We start from the raw sequence: 23,989 nt of genomic DNA on the forward strand, positions 1-23,989 counted from the left end.
TGACTAACTATTAATTAACGAATTCTCTCTGAATACCACCCTAAGGGCCTTATGCAGAGTCAAATGACGTCTCATTAACACCTTACTACGTGGTTGACTAAAGGATGGTTATCAAAATTGTATTCAGTCGATTAGGAGGTAGTGGTGGACGAAATTAATCACATGCGACTAATTCATCTAGAGCAGAGTCTAATCTTTTACGCACGATTTAGCGTGCGACACAACATTTCGTATTTCGTAATTCATGTATTTTCATTTTTACAGACTACGCATGCGCTCATTATTTTTCCGTAGTTGCCACATTTATTTTACTCACCGATGCATTGCGGTTCTATAAGTTAATCATACCCAAATCATCAATTTAATTGTACTAAAAGTAGACTCTGAATACCAAAAAGTGCAACTTCCTTAGTAAAGAGCTAGTATGCCACTAACTAGAGGTGACTAACGATCGATTAACGAATTGTCTCTGAATACCGCCCTAACATACAAATTTAAATCATGGTGATAATTTTTTTTATAAATTATGATGAAAGGATACGTGTAATTATATTTTCTTGATTTTAATCAATAACACTGGTACTTCACTATACAGAATAAATTCCACTTTAGCACTTTGATTTAAATAATTGGATAAATAATAGATTTTAACACTTGGCCCAATTATCTTATTACAATCGCGGAAGACGGGGTACTCGTGGGTTGCCGGTTGAACTTCACTACATCGTTAGTTTCCGTTGTTTTGCACTGTCATTGGTTTCTCACTTTGGTGTTTAAGAGAAGGAATTTTCAGATGGTTCCATGGGAGTGAACTTGAAGACAAAAAATTACTTTTCTCACATCTTTTCAATTTGTGTCTTCTTTTTTGGCTGTTTTGGATTTAACTTTTGAGAGTTGTCCGAAGGTTTTGGACTGCGTTGCTTTATATGCTGTTATCACACCAGAAACAATTGTCAGACTGACTTTGCTTTTCTCCCCTCCTCTCCGTGCTTTTACCCAGCGGAGAGGCTCGCAATACAACCTGTTGATGTCAGAGCTAAAAATAACTGTGACAACCTATAGGCAGAAATTTTTGGAGACGAAGTTTGCTCCCTGTGCCGAATTTTAGCACCGTATTTGGAGAGACGAGAGGGTTTATCAAGACTTCCGTCGCAGACGCGACGCACACACACATATGCATATTCGTGTTTGCTGAAAGAAAAATTCATGTGTGCTTTTATACGAGGTTCACTTAAAAAGTTAAAATTTTTTTCATTAATGTTTGATGTGCTGGACCATATGGTTACACACCTTGAAAATAAGAAAAGCCACCCATTTTATACCATCAACACCTGCCCATCCATTGCACGCTACAGTTTTATTGTAGCTGATGTAGTATGAAGTGTGCCATAACACATCTGCGCCAACAACCCGAAACTGTGGTCGCCGCCTGACCATTTCTAACCGACGCCTGACACTTTTATGTTTGTGCTACAGCACAACTTCCCTACTTTTTAATCTTCTAATCTGGCAACACTGTTACTGGATATTGTGTTCCTTCCGAAGAGAAGAAAGCAGTGATGCCAATTGAAGGGAAATTTCCCTTGGCGCAGGGAAATTTTGAGTAAATTTTGGAGAAAAGGGAAAAAGGGAAATTGCTTGTAATCTCTCAATATTGCAGGGAAATTTGAACCTCTGTTCAATCATTTATAGATTGAATGTATTTACGTATCTGATTAATCTAATTAAAATTCAGTATAAATTCAACGTCGTATTTATTCCAAACATAATCCGTTGCACATATTTCATATAAATTCTCACAAGTTATCTTGCTTTGCATTCGTTAATATTTATCAAAATTATACATCGATCAACATATTCAGTTAAATTCGGAACATTACAACAATGCTTATTTAAAATCTTTTATCAAAATTAATCTTCCCATTGTTGAATTAAATGCAATGCAATAAGATGAAATATTTCTCAATTAAATTATCGCTCCAACTATTATAACAGTTTGGTTTTCCCAATCAGAAGATGTTTTTTCCCAACCAGAAAATTGATTGTGAAGAGGATTAATCGATGTAAGGGAAGAAAATCTGCGTGTCGTGAATGTAAATATGTATATATGGGCGAATTCTGGGTCATTAGTGTGTGTGTTTGTGTGTAAGTTTACAAATTTTCTGGTAACTGTGCGCACAGAATTATAAATTCTTAAGAATTACGCATCTCTAAACTTTGATTTAGTTTGTATTGTGCTTACGAACATTCCTCTTGAACAGCCAAAGACAGTAGCAGCTAGAGTTTATTTGTAACTGTTCGTATTCGTTTCAGTAAATATGGGAGTGCTGTTCTTAAGTAAGTACATACCAAATGTATACTTAATATTTTCTTTGTACCTTAGGTTACATTAATATTAAAATCTATCATGATATCTAGGATAAAAATTAAATTTACATAATATTTATTTTATATTCTTCATGATTTATTTAGGTTGTCCGTCCTGACCGAGGTATTTATAGGGTTTTCCTCAGTCACACCAGGCAAATGCAGAGATTGCACCTCTAACATAGGTCCTAGCCTACACCTTTCCATATTCTTCATCCTCCTCTATCGCGACGCCTTAGATACCTAAACAACAAATCAAGTTCAAATTCTGCGTAAGCTCAAAGGAAGGCTGTCAGGTATCTGCTTGTATGTTGTTAAAAGATTGGGCCGAGGGGGTGGAAGCGAAAACGATTAAAAATACTTTACTAAATACAGTACTTGAACGGTTTGGATGAAGGGAAATTTTGTCCGGAAAAGGGAAATTCTGAAGTTTGTGAAGGGAAAACGGCTCTGAAGGAATTGGTATCACTGGAAGGAAGGAAAATACCTTGAACCTGAACCTGAACCTGTTTGTTCATAAACGTAATGATGCTAATAGACGTCTTTATATGAGCTAAACTTCCTCATTTTGTAATTGAAAATAGCAGGATAGTTTTTGACTAAATAAAATGAAATAAAACTGCTATTTCAGTTGTAAGAGAGTGCATTGTGGAGGTTACCAAAGTGACGAAGTAATAACGTAATTGAATGCAGTAGCAAACGTCTAATACAGCCAAACATTACAATGCCACTACATTAAGCATATGGGTGTTAATCCCATAAGTCTAGGTAATGAAATAGTTTTTATTTACTTTTTTTTTAATTATAGTACAGGTCACACCTGTAATGTTCTAAAGTACGTCGTTAGTATACCGTATTACTGTCGACACTTCCTAAACCCGTTCTATTGCTCGTCTGCTATTGCTGACATTTGTGCAATTCTGCGGGGATTCCCACCCAAAGACGAACAAGTGCAAAGCGTATTACACGACGTGTTTCTTGCGGCATATATTGACACCAGTCCTTATCCTATATTTATTCAGGTGTTGGGAATTATTAGATTAGCGATTTTGGTGGGAGACAAGTGTACATGTGCGGGTAGGTAATTCATTGCGTTACTTTTAACTTTAATTTTGTATTTATATATGCATTTATCATTAAACTTTTTAGTTACTAGAAAACATTTTTGTACAGATTGAAAACAGTCGGCAAGAACATTAAAAATAAGTGCTCTTCACTTTCACCTGAAGTTTTTTACGTCCACTTCTCTACAGACGTAAAATACCAGAGCACATGATAATGGATATTTTAGGATAATGGGAACTTTACATTACAATGCCCGCTGTAGTTTAAGGTTGCGAACTGGCGGGTATTTTAAAGGTGAGAACAGAGATGTTGGTGTTAGTTTAAGGCAAGCACATTTCATGGGCAATTTGTATAGAAGTACCGTCAGTTTCATTTTCGAGAGTTGCCACCTTACTCCAATTTGTATTCTGACATCGGCACGAAAAATTACACTCGAAAATTTTTATAAAATGGGTCCAAACTTTCCTAGCCATAAGCTAACCTGAATCTACTTATCTCCGTGGGTTGAATTCCAAAGTTGGGCGTCCGTTTCCAGCGAAATTTTTAAAATTTACAGGAAATATATGGATAATTTGATCGTTTGTGTGCTTGATAATATATAAGAGTCTCGAAAAATCTGTTTATTTGTTATATATAAGCGGTTATAAACATGGGACTATATGGCGAGCGGAGGGAACTACTTGGCGCAAGGTAACTGAACACTTCCATTGTGGGAAAGAAACGAGCATTTATGTTACCAACATGGCGAATGTACAAGGGCAATGAACTAGCAGTTTTAACATTTGTGAAGGAATACATTGATAACGAGCAAAATCTTTTAAAAGTTTGTTAAGAGCACGGATTAATGAACCTAATAACAAATTGCAGAAAGTGTGGAAAGGAGATAACAGTGAAAAAACTTGACGAAAGCGGACGCCCAACTTCGGAATATATGCCATCTCCGTCTTAGGCACTTATTCCGAAGTTGGTCATCCGCTTGATTTTCGAAAAAAAAAAAAAAAAACCGTAATAACAGCTACGAAAATTGGTTATAGTTAAGGAGACATACTTCCCATTTAGGGAAGGACGAGAAACGCCATACTTTCAGGAATTATTCATTGACTAACTAGGATGTTAAAAACTAGGTAATACACTGAGTTCTTGCCCTTGTACTTAGGGTGTTTTTCTAGGAATATCTGTTTTTTTATATCGTATGGGAATAATAATGTGCCCTTGTACTTAGTGTATGACTATGTGGGGGGATTTGAAAACACACATCGCATGTCCCGTGCACGTGGATACTTCTTACTGTTGCACTACGTAGAAAAATGATTGTATTTGGTGTACAAGTAGTAATAGAACACAGAAGAAACGGAGATCCCACTGTATTCTCACTCCATGTTGGAGTGTGAATACAACATGATCTGGGTTTGTTGTGTGTTCTGTTACCACTTATACATGATATAGAATCATTTCTGTAGGTAGTGCAACAGTAAGATGTATCCTCGTGCACGGGAAATGAGAAGTAGCTGTTCTTAACTATTACCGTAGGAATAAGTAGGGTAGGGTAAGATCTGATTAGCTTAGGTTTAGGGAAGTTTGGATCCATTTGGTTAAGATCAATAGGGCATATTTTTGGAACTGGGAGGAGAGAATATTTTGCTTAAATTTCGTGCTTTCTTTCTGTATTTTTTGATGGTTTACTTAGGTTAGGACATTTGGATTTGGAGAAGGGGGGAGGGGCAGAATTCTTTGCTTAAATTCCATACTTTCTTCCTATATTTTCTGTTTTTTTGATGGTTTAAACTATGTTAGGTTAGATTAGATTAGGTTATGTTATGTTAGTACTTAGTACTTATACTTGTATAACATCAACTCATTTCTCCTGTAAATATGATGATTTTACCGGTACCTGATTTTGGCCCCCCAGTACCAAAATTACCCCCAGAATACAAATGCTCTTTATATTTCCCTACAATCCAACCTTGTTGTAATTTTGCGCGAAATAGTTTCCTCCGCTTGATTGATAGTTCCATGATTATAACCGCCTATAAAAAGAAACAACGTAACTTTCGCTCTCGGCTCATTCCACGTCAAATCACCCAGAAAAAATCCGAAATTTCACCCACCGATTCAGATTTTAAGGGAACACCATCAAGATTGCTGTACATTAAGGGTGAAAAACGCACCCTTGCACTTCAAAATAGTTATTTTTTTGTGTAAATTTCTAATTTTACATAATGCGCATTATCGCTGTGAGGCGGACCATCTACCTTTCCGCTTTTTTTTTTTTTTTTTTTTTTTAATTGAACCTTAAGGTATGTTCTAAGAGACTGTAAAATAAAATTAGTGTTTTTTGTTTTTGAATGCTTCGGTTAGCAATTCTCGTTTAACCCTTCAAGGCCAACGCGCCAGCTTTTCGTGTTATCTGTAAAGTGCTATTGCCATTGATGCATGCAAGGTATTGGCACATTATTGCTCGATTCACTCACACAGGTCTCAAGTAATTAATAAGTATACGTGTTGTTTGTGTTGAAGTGTGTGGGGGTTCAGAGAAGCGGGATAACCAGGCTAGAAACATTCACTTTCGAAATGTTATTTTTTTAAAAATCTGTTTGCCGAACTATTAATATAATCAAAGTGAATTTAATGTTAAAATTGAATTAATTTTCCAAATCTACAGCCCATTATCTTTCTAATAACGTAGAAATGAAGGCTATATGACAGTCTGGGGGGGGGGAGGGGGGGAGCAGTACCGGATTATTTTTCGATTGGGAAGACGTACTTTCATAAACGTAATTTACAAATAGGAACAACAGGACCAATACAAACTACAGATCAAAACTCAATTTCTTACTTCTTTTTATCAATATTTACGACAGTTACATTTTAGTCTTCAAAACGAAACAAAAATAATGATTGAACTTTTCCACTACATTAAATTGAAAATTTGTAACCAAAGAAATATGCAAAACTCCTTGTGCACGAAATCAATTTCTTACCTCAGCATATGCCAATCACAGTGATTGGATTTCACTATTTGAGACTGAAGGAAGTTGCTACCTCGTTTAAGCGAAACGCAGCCTGTATTGTTCCTCCACAAACTGAACCTCCTTATCTGAGAGATAATATACTCTTCCAGTAACATAAGTAAAGGAGGCACAGACAGAACAAATAATTTTGGATATCGGAACATGGCATACGTCGTCTTTTCCTGCAGAAGGCCAGTAAAAGGATGGAGCCGTTCCAAAAGGGTGCATAAACTTGACTTCAACATCATTTTCCTCTTCATCTTTACCTAACGCTAACCCAAAAAACCAATGGTTATCGTAAACACATGCAAGATACGAATTAGTGATGATGTCCGCATTGTTCATTCGAGAAGATGTCTTTTCTTCAGTAAAGTGAAATCTGGATCAGCACCGATTCGCTTTGTCCCAATCGAGGTTTGGCTTAGAGGAGAGAACTGATGATATGATCGTGTTCCAGCAATTGTTTTTGCACCAGAAAAACAATTTTGTAGTTTTTTGCGTGTATCTATGAGAGTTTCTTTTTTCAGCAAGCTGAAATTTATATGTTCAATGCGAGATCTACAGAAGGTAAAAACATTTTCTGGCGTATTTAAAAAGTCAGAACATCTTTGAAGGCTTTCTTTAGTAAACAGACGTTTAATTGTCCCACCAAAACCATCACATGGGGATTTACCATGGCTTGTAGCAAAAAATGACCATGATGCACTTAAGGAGAAATCCTCATAACGGTAAGACAAGTTTACGAATTTTTTACAATTCTTGTACTGCGCAGCGCATCTATCACTAAAGTAATTTACATTTTTTTACATATGGAAATTGCTCTTTCAGAAAAGAAGTTATTTGTTTCTGAATCTCATAAACAAATGCGACATCGTGTTCCAAGTCATCTGAGATCACACACAAAGTCATATGATATCACAAACTAGAAACAGTCAGGTCTGCAGATCCAGGAAGCCGTGTATATAGTACTGCTGGGTGTAGGGTACAGGAATCAGTAGACCAGTGATACCCTTGAACTTCATCTTGAATTATGTAGGAATAATTTCACTGAAGTCCATCAGAACGACGGCTGTTTCTGGCTCAAGATTTTTCTTTCTGTCCTTTAAGAAATGTGACTGTGCTTTGGGAATAAATGAATGTGGCACAAGCTTTTCAAGCTTTCATATCAAAATTGTCACATACTCGTCCAGTGTGACAGTATTTTTCACCAATTCTGTTCTGTCCGTTGATACCCACTGGTAATATGTTACTTCCTCCCCAGGATCAAAATCCTCGAATTTTGCAATCAGAAACTGCCCCAAATTTTCACTGGAGGGACACTCGGAACACTGCTTCAGCATACAATCCCGACTGTACACAGAACAAACCAGATGATGGATCAAGTCTTGATATGTCTCTTCTATATGACATGCATGCAGTAGGAGAATAACGTTTTGATGTATTGTACACACGCACACGGAATGTGTCCCAGCAGAACCTACTAATACACACCATTTAGGACGCAGTGTGCAAAATTTAGAATATCCAATTTTAATGTTGGGATGTTGATGTTTAAATGAGGACTATAATTCTTCTAAATTCCCAAGTAATAATCGTTTCTCCATGTGTACATTTTTTGAAATACTCACTGTTTTTCCAGGTAGAATTCTCGTAGAAATTCTCCATTATCAACGTAGAAATTCTTTACTATTTGAATTGTATCTTCACTCAGCTGTTTTCCCTTTCTCAATTCAGGAATAGCTAAAATTCCTTTATTCTTCAGAACTTCCCTTGCTTGCCGGATGGAATATTCTTTCACATTAAATTCATCGACAATCTGTTTCCTGCTTCAAGATGAGGGCACTAAAGTTAACACTTGTACTTTTCTTCTTGTAGTGATTTTACCTTGGAGTTTGGCCTTTATTAAATCAAGAAGTTTATCCATATCATGAGCCTTTTGTTTCACATCTTTTGAAATTTTACAAGAATCTTGTTTAGAGGCAAGCTCTTTTCCCACAACTTTGCTTATTTTATTTTTCAGAGCAGAACTTGCTGAGTCAAGCTTTCTTTTAGCATATGCAGGCTTGCTGTGTGACGGAATAGCATGGAATTTTAGAGGTGACTCCCCTAATGCTGTAAGTGAAACATTAAGATACTCTACAATTTCGTTTTTTGCGACAGATTCTTCTAAAACAGATACATCGTGTTCACTAAATCCGCCCACGTCTTTGCATTCAAGGGAAATCCCAAGTTTGATTCTGCAATTACCGCATATCTTTTGTCCAGGAATAGCCTTTACAGAGTCAATGTTTTTATTAATTTCATTAGCAAAATCAACACATACTTTGCGCAAAGCCTTAGTGATTGTTTTTTTGTGGCAATTAAATGGATCAAAACAACTTGTTTAATAATGTTCATACTTCTTCAAGTAATATGTTTTATTATGTTCACAAACACTAATTAACAAATCAGAACTGATTCCACTCCTTTGGGATAACAATTCTTTCTCGGATGCACTGATAATACAATGCAATTTGACCACCCATGTATAGCTGTTTTTGTGGCATTCACTTTTAGTTTCCTTTCCTACACTGCACTGTTTTAATTCACTTCGCGACATCATTGTAGGTCAAATTATCATTTGACAGGATGAACAACACTATCTTGCAGCAACCCCAATAAGTATTCAGTCTTAAGCCTCAACACGACATAAACATCTGCACAGAAACACAGCTGAAACCGAAATGAACAAGTTACTGTACGGCCACAATGCAGAATCAGGCAAGATTAGACATGTTCCTACTCGCATTTCTCAGGCAAGATTTTTCACGTCAGCTTGGTAGTTCAAGACACAACTTGCATGTTCGCGTTAACTAAACGATTTTCAATCCGTAACTAGTCCTGCATTAGATTTGATAGTTTATTATGCATCGTGTACATTCACAGCTAAAAGTTCTGAGATGAAGAAATGAAATTTACTCCCCTCCCATAGTTGCAAATTCGATCAATCTCAATTCGTTTCAAATACTGAAAGCTACATAATAACTCTAAAAATAACAGTGAGTTTAGAACTTCAGATGGAGAAAGTATTTTATTCGGGTGCTCATGAAACGAACATTTGTCCTTGTGTACAGGATGTCTCAAAAATCCTCTGACAGGAGGTAACTCGGTTATTATCAAAGTTACAACAAAATATAAGAGGGGAAAATCGTCTCCAAAGATGATGTTTTCAATTTAAAGTGAAGGAATTTTTTTAAATCGAACTAGCCGTCTGGGCTCTACATTCTTTATGTACCCAATGTTAAATGAAAATGCAACATTGCCATTTATCTGGACCCACAACATAAGTGAATGAAGTTACTGTCTTTTACGCTAACGTGTCGATGGCCAGCTACCATTTAAAAAATGATCCCTATTCACCATACTTTTACAAAATTGATCCACCTCTCCCAGCCCCTCTATTAATTACAACGTTGCATTTTCGTTTAACGTTGGGCGCATAAAGAGTGCACAGCCCAAACGGCTAGTCCGATTAAAAAAAAAAAAAAAAAAAAAAAAAAAAAACCTTCACTTTAGATTGAAAATATCACATTTGGAAACTGTTTTTCCTCTTACATTTTGTTGTAACTATGATAATAACAGTTACTCTATGTCAGGGGATTTTTGAGACACCCTGTATGTTTAACAACTACGAACATATGATCTTTGACACTATAGATACATATATCAACAAATATATTAAATAAATGTATACTCTTCAAGTCATTCAAAACTTTGCATTATGACTAAAAGCTTGTACTTTAGTTTGTGCGGTTAGGTTAAGTTTGGTTGGCAGGACTTTTATCTGGCACTGGCTTCCCCTTGACTGTTATATAACCTTTATTTCTACTTTATTTGGAAAATAATGGACTGTAGATTTGGATAATTAATTCAATTTTAACATTAAATTCACTTTGATTATATTAATAGTTCGGCAAACACACACACACACACACACAAAAAAAAAAAAAAAAAAAAAAAAACTATAAAATTTCGAGAATGAATGTTTCTAGCCTGGTTATCCCACTTCTCTTCTGAACCCACACACGCTTCAACACAAACAACACGTATACTTATTAATTACTTGAGACCTGTGTGAGTGAATCGAGCAATAGTGTGCCAATACCTCGCTTGCATCAATGGCAATAACACTTTACAGATGACACGAAAAGCTGGTGCGTTGGCCTTGAAGGGTTAAACGAGAATTACTAACAGAAGCATTAAAAAAAAAAAAAAAAAAAAAAAATATATATATATATATATATATATATATATATATATATATATATATATATATTTTAGTTTCTTAGAACATACCTTAAGGTTCAATTTTAAAAAAAGAGCGGAAATGTAATTGGTCCGCCTCACAGCGATAATGCGCATTATGTAAAATTAGAAATTTACACAAAAAAATTAACTATTTTGAAGTGCAAGGGTACATTTTTTACCCTTAATGTACAGCAATTTTTTTTTTAATTTTTTTTTTTTAATAGCTCTACAGACTTACGTAAACCTCGGGTAGAAATTTTCAAGTGATACATTGCTTAGATACTGAGATATGAATTTTTGTATTAAGCTCTACGAAATAGAAATAGGTGGCCTCGAGAACGACCGGGATGCCTGAAATTCTGAAACTTTGGTCTCGTATTTTTCACAAACTATTAGGATTTCGGTAGAAAATTTTTACAGGTCTTCATACCATAGTAGTGTTAGCAAGTACACAAAGTTTCATTAAAATCTGAATTGGTGGGTGACATGGCCTGGGTGATTTGACGTGGAATGAGCCTCTGGTTACGTATTTTCAGGCACAGAAATGAGAAAATTGTTCATTTCTTCCCGGTAATTTTCAAAATTTTGCTAGAAATAGATGACTAACTTTGGAACTTAACGCATGCCTTACTGTACTGTACTCTTTTAAAGCAATCCTACTTACCGGTACCAATGCGCATGTGGAGCGTGTAATGTAAAGTTTACTCTTTAAGATAAGCTAACGGAACGTGTGTTTTATAAGCTGGGGAGGGTTAGCCGGATTTTCTTTTCTTTCTTTCTTTCTTTTTTTTTTCAACTTCATATGTAAAACTTAATTGATAAAGGAAGAATAATTGATAAGGAACGTAGTTAGGATTACTGAAATTGTGCCGCAGAGTAGGTCCAGTATTTTCAGCTTAAAAACTTGAAAATTTTGTAATTTATCAGGAAATTTACTGTCACTATCTTAGAAAATGTTTCTCAGGAATTCCTCGGTGTACATTCACTTTAAAAAAAAAAAAATCACTGTTTTGCGTGTAAATACTGCGTCCGGAAATATGCCATGAAAATTACAGTGTAAAAACTACAAACTAACCTGTGCGAGATGGGCACTAAAAAGCACGAATACTATCTAGTCGAATCAGGGCAGAAGCGCAACAGGGGGCGTAAACGCTAGCGGAGTGATGCGTCCGTAGAAAGCAGACGCGTCAGAAATTGTAGGTATGCACTGAACTATGTTGTCGCTAAAAATACTAAGTTACATTCTTTAGTTGCTTTCTGAACACGTTCAGTACAATTTACCTTTATGTTGTGGTAGAGCAAGTTATTCCGATAATTATACCTTCCATGTGCGAACTTATTTTACTACACCATAAATACGATGTTTACATTTGAATATGTAACTGTTCTTGCATTTCTTTCTTTTCACAGGGTTGTCGCGCCTGGAAAACCTGAATAACCGGGAAAAGTCGGAATTTCAAATCTCCTGGAATAGTCAGGGAATTCTTAAAATTTTCTGGAAAAAAATAAGATTACATACGTTTGCTTTTGTGTATTGTATTAGCATTCGGCTAGCTGGGGGCTTCGTCCCCAGATTCCGTGTATGCTCGGCCTACGGCTTCGCACTTCAAAAACCTACAACCATACTGAATTGTAATTCAAATGGTAAATGTAATTGTAATTTCGCTAATTCGGAAATGATGATTATTATTAGACTGTTTCAAATGTTTAGACTTTACATATTTGGTTTCCCTGCAATGCGAATCTTCTCTCTTCTTTCCCGACACTAGAGGCACTATCACCCCTCTCAGAATAGCTTTCAGGTATATCACTTTCTTCTATAGCTAGTCTGGATTCAATCAGCATGTGGTCTCTGTTGATGATCGGATCAGAATTACCATTTACGGTGATAATCTTTTCCTTGATAGTATTTATTTCTTCATGTAATTCTCTAATCTGATTGCAATGCTCGTTAACTTGAGTTTCAACCGCTTCTACCGAACTTTGTACAATGGTAAATCTGTGCAAAATTTGTTCCATCCTACAGTCTGTTCGTTCTAGTTTAGAGTTTATTTGCTCTAATTTATTATCCATTTGGTGTGTCATAGACTGTGTAATTTGTGCTAACTTTTGTTCGAATCTAATATCCATTTGCTGTGCTTGTTGCTGACCTAGCTGTTTTATAAGGTCAGCCACATTCGTTGATGTATCCTATCCTGGTGTTTTAACATCACCAACTTCATCACTAGACTTTCAACTCTGTGTATATCCATTTTAATGTTACAATAAATTTTTCTTTTACTTTTTAATAAAGTATACTCCGTGTTGACGGTTATTTATGAGATAGCTTACTCTGCTTCAACCAAATCTCAAGGTATCTCCCGGGCGGAAACACCATTTATTATATAACGAGATTTTCGTTATATTTTATATTACCCAGTTCGAAGATTAAAATAAACAACACACCACCATTAGCACATTTAGTTTTATATATATTTTGCAAGAACCATCTATTATCACACATTAAAATTATACACAGCACAACTTACTTTTATTCTCAAACCTCCATGAAAAACTTTCTGTTGTCATAGGAACACGAAACTGTAACTAATATATATATATACACAGAGGGTTGATTAATTCGTGTGTCAATTTCATTTGTTCACTGTGCAAAAGTGATATGAGGTAAAGCCATGATATTTGGTGTAACTTTAGACGAAGGACATAAGTTTCGTTTCGCCATAGAAACATGTCACTTGTGCTAAAGAGTGAAGAGATATAGGGTCAAAGGTCAAATTTCGATTTTTTTCTTATGGGATTGCAATGGTAAATTCTGGAAAAGCCTGAAAAAACGTAAATCGAAATGATAACAAAGAAAACGCTGTATGGTATGATTCTATGTCGCAAGCCGACCAAATATGCGTCAATCAAGTGTCATGGTCCTGAGATCACGGTCAGATCAAGGTCACAGATCATCTTGAGAACCAATTTGACATGATGATGTACGGACATTGCGTTGTTTTCACTATATTCAAATAGGTTCTCAAGATGACCTGTGACCTTGATGTGACCGTGCCCTCTAACCTTAACACTTGATTGACGCATATTTAGCCTGCTTGCGACATAGAATCATACCATACAGCTTTTTCTTTGTTATCACTTCGATTTACGTTTTTTCAGGCTCTTCCAGAATTTACCATTGGAATCCCATAAGGAAAAAATCGAAATTTGACCTTTGACCCTATATCTCTTCAATCTTTAGTACAAGTAACATGCTTCTATGGCGAAACAAAGCTTATGTCCATCGTCTAAAGTTACACCAAATTGCAGGGCTTTACCTCATACCACTTTTGCACAGCGAAGAAATGAAATTGACACACGAATTAATCAACCCTCTGTGTATATATCGTATATATATATATATATATATATACTACATTTCTTCTTCACAACAGATTGTGCACTTTTAAGCACCGTTGCCCAAAATAGCTACAAGATAAAAATGAAGTAATTCACAAATATCAGATATACAGTGGGAAAAAAAAAAGTATTCTGTGTTAAATAATTATATGGATCGCCGAGAGAACCGTTGCAAGAAAGGAAAATGAAAATTGCTTATTTCATTACATGAACATTTTCACATCTAAGGGTAACTCAAAATATCATTTTAGGCACTTGGTGTAAAATTATGCCTTTTCTGTATCATTAAAATGTATAATTAGACTGCTGCAGAATTTTAAATAAAATTTTATCTCACTTAATAGTGATACCTGGAAAATTTACGCATTGGACCTGGAAACATGGAAAAGTCAGGGAATTTCGTATCTTGAGATGCGCAGCAACCCTGTTTGAGTCCTTCCTACTTATGCCAACCTTTCTATTCAATTTCAGTAATCCCTGCCACTATATAAAAGTAATAACTCTTCTTCATCCCAATATACGCTTTTATAAAAGTCAAAATAGAAATGTCACATTCGTCACATGCAACTGCCACGTTTGAATACGGGGAACTAATTTCCTCATTACACCCTAGTGTCTGCTGTCAACATGCGTCCACTCAAAATAGTATCAGGGCCAGACAGCCTTCCACACTTCAAAATATCACGTTAGACTTGTTTAGTTAGCATGAATTTCGTGGAAAATAGCAAATTCAGTTTCTTTAGTTAGCCCGAATTTCATGAAAAATAACTAATTTATCGCTTGTTTCGTCTAAATTTTACTTATTTTTCATATTTTTAAACTATTCTCCGGCGTTTAACCCGGATTAAATTCCACAGAAGTTCCACACTCCAATGTTACTTACCCTAAACTAACCTAATTAACTTACATTTTATGCCATTAATATGTGGATCCTTTTTGTGAAATGCCCCTTGTTTATATAGGCGGCAAACATTTAACTTTTGTATCAACATAGATATGTAGCTGAAAAGTTCTCTCAATAAGCGTGCTATTATTCTCCAATAAGAATGAAACAAGTAAGTTAGAAATGCATAGTCGGTGTAGAACCTAGATTTACAAACAGATTAACATGCAATTAATGAATCAACATATATACGGCATTAAAAATTGTGCGCCATAAACATTCAGTTGTACTGATATTTAGTGAAAGAAAAAAGTAATAATTTTTTTATTGTATAAAATTATATCTTATCATCACCAATTGAGATATTTTTTACGTGTTATTCCCATCATTATTAACGTGGGAACTCCATACTGACGGACCTCAGCGCTGCCCCATCTGCTTCGCCGTGCACTGAATCAGATTGGATCTAAAGGTTGTTTGCAGAGACTACCTGCCACACCCTGGTGCATTTTTTTTTTTTTTCACGAATACTTACTTTAATGATATATCAGTTCAAAGACATAATATAAATCTGTAGCCCTACGCCGTTAGTGGTCTTGTGCCTAAAGAATAAATCTGTAATTCATTAGAAAGCTACTTACACAAAGTTAAATGATGTAAAAGCATTTGATAAAGTAGTACCCAGATTCTTTATAACAACTTTGAAGTGTAGTTGTGCAGATCATGTGTTTGTGGGCAACAAAATAAGGAGTACAAATTTAATACTAATGCCTTTCACTCTTAATTGCGGTAATCGGATTTCACCTAGTTGTGTTTGCACAGAAAGACTTTTTTTTTTTTCGTAACCTATCGGGAAGTATAGAAGCCTGAGTAAGCGAGGACAGGCAAACAACACCCAAGGTTAAGAAGATGAGAATAGCAAATAGTTGATGAGGCATTGGTGGAGGACGTACCAAGCAGAGGTTATTGTCATTTACATTAGAAAAGAGTCATAATTTGATATGTTGCCGAAAAAGGCGTAGATTTCTTGAAACTCATACCTTTTTTTTAAACATTTTATTCTGATTTCTCTACAGCCAGCACTTAGCTTTACATGCTTTATTGTTCTGAGAAAAAAAAATCAAAAATGAACAAAATGAATGCAACAAAATGAAGCAAATTGTGCGTACTGTATTGCACAACACTTTTGTAATGACAGTATTCGAAGTGCTGGTTGCGTGAAATGCTTTCCATTTGTATTAATAATTATCGTTTATTCATGCATGATATATATGAAGCACTGTTGAGAACGAAACAAATTTTTATCATACATATATATTTTAGAGAACGTTTTCAGCATCGACAATAAGTTAAACAAAACTAACGTATTTTTATTTATCTGTATTTTTTGTTTCAGATTTCTTCTTATTTCATTAGAGAAATCAATTGATGCATGTTCCGATTTTTGTAGACGACCACATCTATGTCGAATCGAGGACCAAATAGTTAAACGCTCTTAATAATAGTTTTAAGCTTTCGTATACATTCCCGGATGAACTTGCGCTCTCTGCGTTTGTTGCAACACCGATTCTGTGACAGAGATTGGGACGGGAATACTCTCATTTACAATTAGCGTAGGTTAGAAAGTGAACAATAAAGAGTATATTGAATCTCTCCAGACAACATTATTGGCATAGACAGCACAAATTTTATAGCGAAAAGGAAGAAAGATTTTTTTTTTAATGTGGTCAAATTCACTATTCAGTTTTTTTTTTATTTTTTTTTTAGGCGATTATCGATTTCTTTATTCAAATAATGTATACTCGGAAAAATGACGCTAATACGATAGTAACGATCGCACTTGTTTTGTTGTTTGAAGAGGTACTGTTGTTGTGAACACATTGTACAGTAATTTTGAATTCATTTATTTTAATTTAACCTCCGCAAACGAACAACAACGTCATAATTCAATTTCCTTTCATGCCATTATGAATTTATTTATTTATTTATTCAATTCCATGTGAATATGGCCTAACATGCATTGAACAAAACAGGACGTACAATAAAAACAGATGTAATGAGCACACAAGATGTAAACGATTAAATCAACCAGAGAAGTCAGCATTAGTTCAACACGCTCTGGAAGAACAGCATAAAATTATGTTTGAAAATGCATCGGTTATATGCAGGTCTACTCATGGATATAAAACGTTATTAAGAGAAGAAATGGAAATAAAATTACGTGGTAGCACATTAAACAAAGAGGAAGATTTGAAATTAAGTTTGTAAATATTATCTTAATCAACACTATCAAATTATATATATGTATTGTAACAACAAAGCAATTTTTGCCTAATTATTTACATTAAAATTTAACAATGAAATATTGTTAAAACCGACGGCCTCATTCAAATTTGTAACATTCAAAGTTAATTAAAATTAGAAATTAGACAACAATAAGATCCCACTTTGCATTAAGTCCGCTGGCAAAACTACAAAATATTACATTCCTTGAACAGTGCACAATTTACATTTTACAGATTATTAAAATATAATTATTCACTAATACACGTTATTGTGATAAGCCTCACAACAGCATCCTCAAACCTTCGCCGAGATTACAAACAAAAGATCTCCTCCAGTTCCTTACCAGAGGGTAGCGTTCCCAAAACTGATGCAACGTTCCCTCTTTGTACTGCCATGCTGATGCGTTGCAGTAGAAACGAGGTTGCTCTAGCATCTCCTGACGATAAACGAATGCGATGACCAACTTCCTTTATAAAGTTAAGGCCTTCGGGACCCCATGAACCACCCGATTCGACAGCTATAGCGACAAAATGATATTTGTCGAGTAAATTGCTATATTTCCTGCGCTTTTCTGTTTCCCGGCGAGCAGCCACGTTGCCAGCTTGTGCTGAGGAAGAATGTATATTTGAAGGGGCGAAGGTGTCGGAACAAGTAAAATCCCATAGAAGTGCTTTTCCTTTCTTCCACGGTATTAGAGTCATACCATCTGGCCTCTTGCCGTCTGCACGACTGCATCCCAACGGTTCACATACAGAAGGAACTCCTGCTGAAATTAGTGCTCTCATGATAATGTCGTTGACGCTGGAGTGGCGTGAATGTCTGCCCGCACTATTGGCACAGGAGAGTCCATGAAGGCCCTTCTTGTCTACGACACTTCTACAGGCAGGACATCTGTGTTGCTCGCAAACATCTGCTCCCAAACGCAGTGCACTGGCAATTCGAAAACTGTCATTGGGAAGATGTAATCCTAAAGAAGGTGACGGGATAGCATGGAGCCAAGCGCCTGCTTCTGGAGATGATGTAGCTAGAAGTCTGGCCTTATCTTCTGGGTTATCGGATGACTGAAGCAGAGCTGAAAAGTGATGATTTATAAGAGGATCGTCCCAAGAGGATTGTAGTCCTCTCTTATCAAGGTCAGGGGGATCTGATCCTACTATAGATGACCACTTAGCAATGCTATCGTTGACATCCGAATCCGATACTAGGCTAAGATCTTGTTGGAGAATGGTCTCGATCAATGGCTTAGCGCCATAGAATGAAGACAGAAAGGATGAAATAGCCAGATCCATGGCGCGACGAATGCCGAGACCTCCGTGGTTAACAGGAAGGGACTATTCAGTTATTTTGTAATAATGTTACCTCATAACTTTATAAATTGGAATTGAGATTTGAAGATGCCACTATTTGTTGAGCACAAATTAAACATAACTTTCTTACAAGGCTGTCTATATTCTTTATTATAAATTAACGAGAAATGTTACAGTTTCGGAAGTATATCACTTCCTTCTTCAGACTACTATTCCAACTGAAATCATAGATAACGTAACATAATTTGTTATCTCTACCAATCAAGAATCATTTTTTTTTTCATTTTTCATTAAAATTCAAAATATATGCCCATTGTTGTGACAATTTTAAACTCTTAACAGAAATAATACATTGTTAATTAATCTTTATATTTCTTTTAACATATATTAACTAAATTAAATACTAGCCTGTGTGAAGTTGGCCCCCCAAAAGTTTGGGCTACACGAGATATTTATTGGGCCAGAAAGTACTTCATTTGGGCTGTTTGGGCTAGCAACTTTTAGCGTTTGGGCTACTCTGGAAACAAAGTTACAGCCTCACAAAATTTGAAGGGCCAACTTCACGTTAGCCCCCCAAGTGTTTGGGCCAGATGAGATTTTTATTGGGCTGGGTAGTACTTCGTTTGGGCTGTTTGGGTCAGCAACTTTTAACGTTTGGGCTATTATAGTTTCCGAAATATAGGCTATTAAACTTCTTGAAAAGTGATTTTCCTGCTTCTTTTGTCGGGGCCAACTTCACTAATATGATATTTCTGACAAACATGTTTATGGGAATTTACAGTACTTTGTGTCGACTAGCAATTTAGGAAGTTTCAAGATTTGGGCTGTTTTCGAAACAGAATTAGAGCTTCACAAAGTTTGGGGGGCCAACTTCACGTTAGCCCCCCAAGTGTTTGGGCCAGACGAGATTTTTATTGGGCTGGATAGTACTTCGTTTGGGCTGATTGGGTCAGCAACTTTTAGCGTTTGGGCTATTATAGTTTCCGAAATATGGGCTATTAAACTTTTTGAAAAGTGATTTTCCTGCTTCTTTTGTCGGGGCCAACTTCACTAATATGATATTTCTGACAAACATGTTTATGGGAATTTACAGTACTTTGTGTCGACTAGCAATTTAGGAAGTTTCAAGATTTGGGCTGTTTTCGAAACAGAATTAGAGCTTCACAAAATTTGGGGGGCCAACTTCACATTAGCCCCCAAGTGATTGGGCCAGACGAGATTTTTATTGGGCTGGATAGTACTTTGTTTGGGCTGATTGGGTCAGCAACTTTTAGCGTTTGGGCTATTATAGTTTCCGAAATATGGGCCATTAAACTTTTTGAAAAGTGATTTTCCTGGTTCTTTTGTCGGGGCCAACTTCACTAATATGATATTTCTGACAAACATGTTTATTGGAATTTACAGTACTTTGTATCGACTAGCAATTTAGGAAGTTTCAAGATTTGGGCTGTTTTCGAAAAAGAATTAGAGCTTCACAAAGTTTGGGGCGGCAACTTCACATTAGCCCCCAAGTGATTGGGCCAGACGAGATTTTTATTGGGCTGGATAGTACTTCGTTTGGGCTGATTGGGTCAGCAACTTCTAGCGTTTGGGCTATTATAGTTTCCGAAATATGGGCTATTAAACTTTTTGAAAAGTGATTTTCCTGCTTTTTTGTCGGGGCCAACTTCACTAATATGATATTTCTGACAAACATGTTTATGGGAATTTACAGTACTTTGTGACGACTAGCAATTCAGGAAGTTTCAAGGTTTGGGCTATTTTCGAAACAGAATTAGAGTTTCACAAAATTTGGGGGGCCAACTTCACATTAGCCCCCAAGTGATTGGGCCAGACGAGATTTTTATTGGGCTGGATAGTACTTCGTTTGGGCTGATTGGGTCAGCAAATTTTAGTGTTTGGGCTATTATAGTTTCCGAAATATGGGCTATTAAACTTTTTGAAAAGTGATTTTCCTGCTTCTTTTCTCGGGGCCAACTTCACTAATATGATATTTCTGACAAACATGTTTATTGGAATTTACAGTACTTTGTGTCGACTAGCAATTCAGGAAGTTTCAAGATTTGGGCTATTTTCGAAACAGAATTAGAGCTTCACAAAATTTGGGGGGCCAACTTCACATTAGCCCCCAAGTGATTGGGCCAGACGAGATTTTTATTGGGCTGGATAGTACTTCGTTTGGGCTGATTGGGTCAGCAACTTTTAGCGTTTGGGCTATTATAGTTTCCGAAATATGGGCTTTAAACTTTTTGAAAAGTGATTTTCCTGCTTTTTTGTCGGGGCCAACTTCACTAATATGAGATTTCTTACAAACATGTTTATGGGAATTTACAGTACTTTATGTCGACTAGCAATTTAGGAAGTTTCAAGATTTGGGCTATTTTCGAAACAGAATTAGAGCTTCACAAAATTTGGGGGGCCAACTTCACATTAGCCCCCAAGTGATTGGGCCAGACGAGATTTTTATTGGGCTGGATAGTACTTCGTTTGGGCTGATTGGGTCAGCAACTTTTAGCGTTTGGGCTATTATAGTTTAGGAAATATGGCCTATTAAACTTTTTGAAAAGTGATTTTCCTGCTTCTTTTGTCGGGGCCAACTTCACTAATATGATATTTCTGACAAACATGTTTATTGGAATTTACAGTACTTTGTGTCGACTAGCAATTCAGAAAGTTTCAAGATTTGGGCTATTTTCGAAACAGAGTTAGAGCTTCACAAAATTTGGGGGGCCAACTTCACATTAGCCCCCAAGTGATTGGGCCAGACGAGATTTTTATTGGGCTGGATAGTACTTCGTTTGGGCTGATTGGGTCAGCAACTTCTAGCGTTTGGGCTATTATAGTTTCCGAAATATGGGCTATTAAACTTTTTGAAAAGTGATTTTCCTGCTTCTTTTGTCGGGGCCAACTTCACTAATATGATATTTCTGACAAACATGTTCATTGGAATTTACAGTACTTTGTGTCGACTAGCAATTCAGAAAGTCTCAAGTTTTGGGCTATTTTCGAAACAGAATTAGAGCTTCACAAAATTTGGGGGGCCAACTTCACATTAGCCCCCAAGTGATTGGGCCAGACAAGATTTTTATTGGGCTGATAGTACTTTCGTTTGGGCTGATTGGGTCAGCAACTTTTAGCGTTTGGGCTATTATAGTTTCCGAAATATGGGCTATTAAACTTTTTGAAAAGTGATTTTCCTGCTTCTTTTGTCGGGGCCAACTTCACTAATATGATATTTCTGACAAACATGTTCATTGGAATTTACAGTACTTTGTGTCGACTAGCAATTTAGGAAGTTTCAAGATTTGGGCTATTTTCGAAACAGAATTAGAGCTTCACAAAGTTTGGGGGGCCAACTTCACATTAGCCCCCAAGTGATTGGGCCAGACGAGATTTTTATTGGGCTGGATAGTACTTCGTTTGGGCTGATTGGGTCAGCAACTTTTAACGTTTGGGCTATTATAGTTTCCGAAATATGGGCTATTAAACTCTTTGAAAGTTATTTTCCTGCTTTTTTTTGTCGGGGCCCAAGTTCTCTAATATGGCATTTGTGACGAATACGTTTACTAGAATTGGCAATACTTCGTGTCGACTAGTAGTGTAGCAAATTTCAAGATTTGGGCTGTAGTTGAAATAGTTGGACCTTCACGAAGTTTGGGGGGGGGCTACGTTCAAGCCCTTCCAAGTGGCTGGACCTGACGAAAATTTTATTGGGCTGGATAGTATTTCGTTTGGGGTGATTGGGTCATCAAGTTTTAGTGTTTTGGGCTATTAATGTTTGGTCTGTGTTTCAAATATTTTCAGATATTTTGCTGCCGGAAACTATAGGTTTCAATGTAATAGGTAGGGATTTTTAATCTTATAAACTGTTTGGACTATACATCGGTGGAACACCAAATGGTGAAGAAAGATGCAATGTTCCACACATTACGCAAGAGGTTTTAACACAGAATTTCGTCATTATTAATATCTACGATAGTACTAAATTTACATTTGGCAGAGGTTGGAAGTGGTCACCCAAAACCAGTGGTGCCTAGCCCCCCTCATGTCCATGACGCACCCCCCCTCATTTGTCTATCCGTAGGTGTTCTTCCATGAAAAAAAAAACTTTTCGATTAATTTTTACACCCCCTCAAACATATTTATATAGATTTTTAACCCCCTCAAATATTTCAATGACGCAGTTTGCGTCATAGCCCCACCCTTGTGGGCACCCCTGCCCAAAACCATTAAAATGATTCCGTGCGATTTCGCACTGTACAGTTTCACACAGTGCTCATTATCGAGCAATTTCGCACCGTCTTCTTTATCGGATGAATCATTCTGCAGGTGTGGTGCATTCTCACACGGTCCACCTGTCAATCATGTGATTCATCCTGAAACCGCTTTCACTATAGGGGCAGGCAGGACAGAAAAATGTCAACTAAATAAGAACAGAAACTGAGCAAACACAATTTAAAATAAATATGAACAATTGAATTAATACTATCTCAATTGAGCTGATGGCTTGAGCAGGCTGGGTTGAAATGAGTGCATCGGCTCGGTTTGACTAGGCTCAACTGAGCCCATGGCTCGAGCCGGCTCGGTTGGATGAGTTGTAAGCTCGGCCAACTTCTCGGTTCAGCTCGATAGTGAATGAGCTGTGACCTGAGCAGCTCGAGCCGTTGACAGCCCTAAATCCGGGCCGAGCATTTTTGAACATGTTTGCCCGATGCCCTATAACTTTTAATGATTTTTGGGTCGAGCTCGAATACTTGCTTCTCCAGAACTCAAATCGGAAAGCTCGTAAACGGTGTCATTGCCTCTTAGACTCGCCTTGGATTTTGGTATTCAGATATAAACCGCCTGTCTTTCCTCTTTATATGCTGTGTTGTTGTTGTTGTTGTTGTTGTTGTTAATAATAATAATAATAATAATAATAATAATAATAATAATAATAATAATAATAATAATAATAATAATAAGTTCTAGCAGTAGTAATATCATTGATAATAATTATATTGACTATGTAGGATACTTGAAGAAATTACTTGAAATGACACACAGGATTTGGCTCGATTTAGCTCAACTCGACTCGAAACTTAACCTCAATTTGTTGGAGGAAATTGTTCGAGCCGAGTTCTCGACTCAAGCTTAAAGATGTCTGTTTCGTGTCGAGTCGAGTTTCAAAAGAACTCACTCGAACTTGCTCCTACCCATCTTCAAAAGCTGGAATAATGAACTATGATTTGTACAAAATGGATTGACGATGTACAGAAGTATGAATGTTCTGTTCGCTCGGAAAATATCAAGACGACAAGGTTCGTCTTCAAACTGCCTTGGAGTATATAGCTAATGTGTTGTGTTTCACAAATAACAACGTTTTTCTATGCTTTGGGGCGGGC

The 23,989-nt window shown here is 36.4% G+C and overlaps 1 protein-coding gene across 3 annotated transcripts in view; it reads left to right on the top strand.

The window, feature by feature from the left end:
- Positions 1 to 2,853: 2,853 nt before the first annotated feature.
- Positions 2,854 to 23,989, top strand: part of LOC145678572 (telomerase protein component 1-like) — a 556,234-nt gene continuing 535,098 nt past the window's right edge. Inside the window, exon 1 of one of the 3 annotated variants that reach the window (XM_081748879.1) lies at positions 2,854 to 3,135. The gene's annotated coding sequence lies outside the window, so the exon portion shown is untranslated. Of the gene's footprint in view, positions 3,136 to 3,207; positions 3,445 to 3,567; positions 3,727 to 23,989 lie in introns of those variants that run through there. The other 2 variants (XM_081748878.1, XM_081748880.1) reach the window with 2 other exon arrangements.

This window comes from Thermobia domestica, chromosome 2 (genome assembly GCF_964235325.1).
Source record: "Thermobia domestica chromosome 2, izTheDome1.hap1.1, whole genome shotgun sequence".
Taxonomy (NCBI): domain Eukaryota; kingdom Metazoa; phylum Arthropoda; class Insecta; order Zygentoma; family Lepismatidae; genus Thermobia; species Thermobia domestica.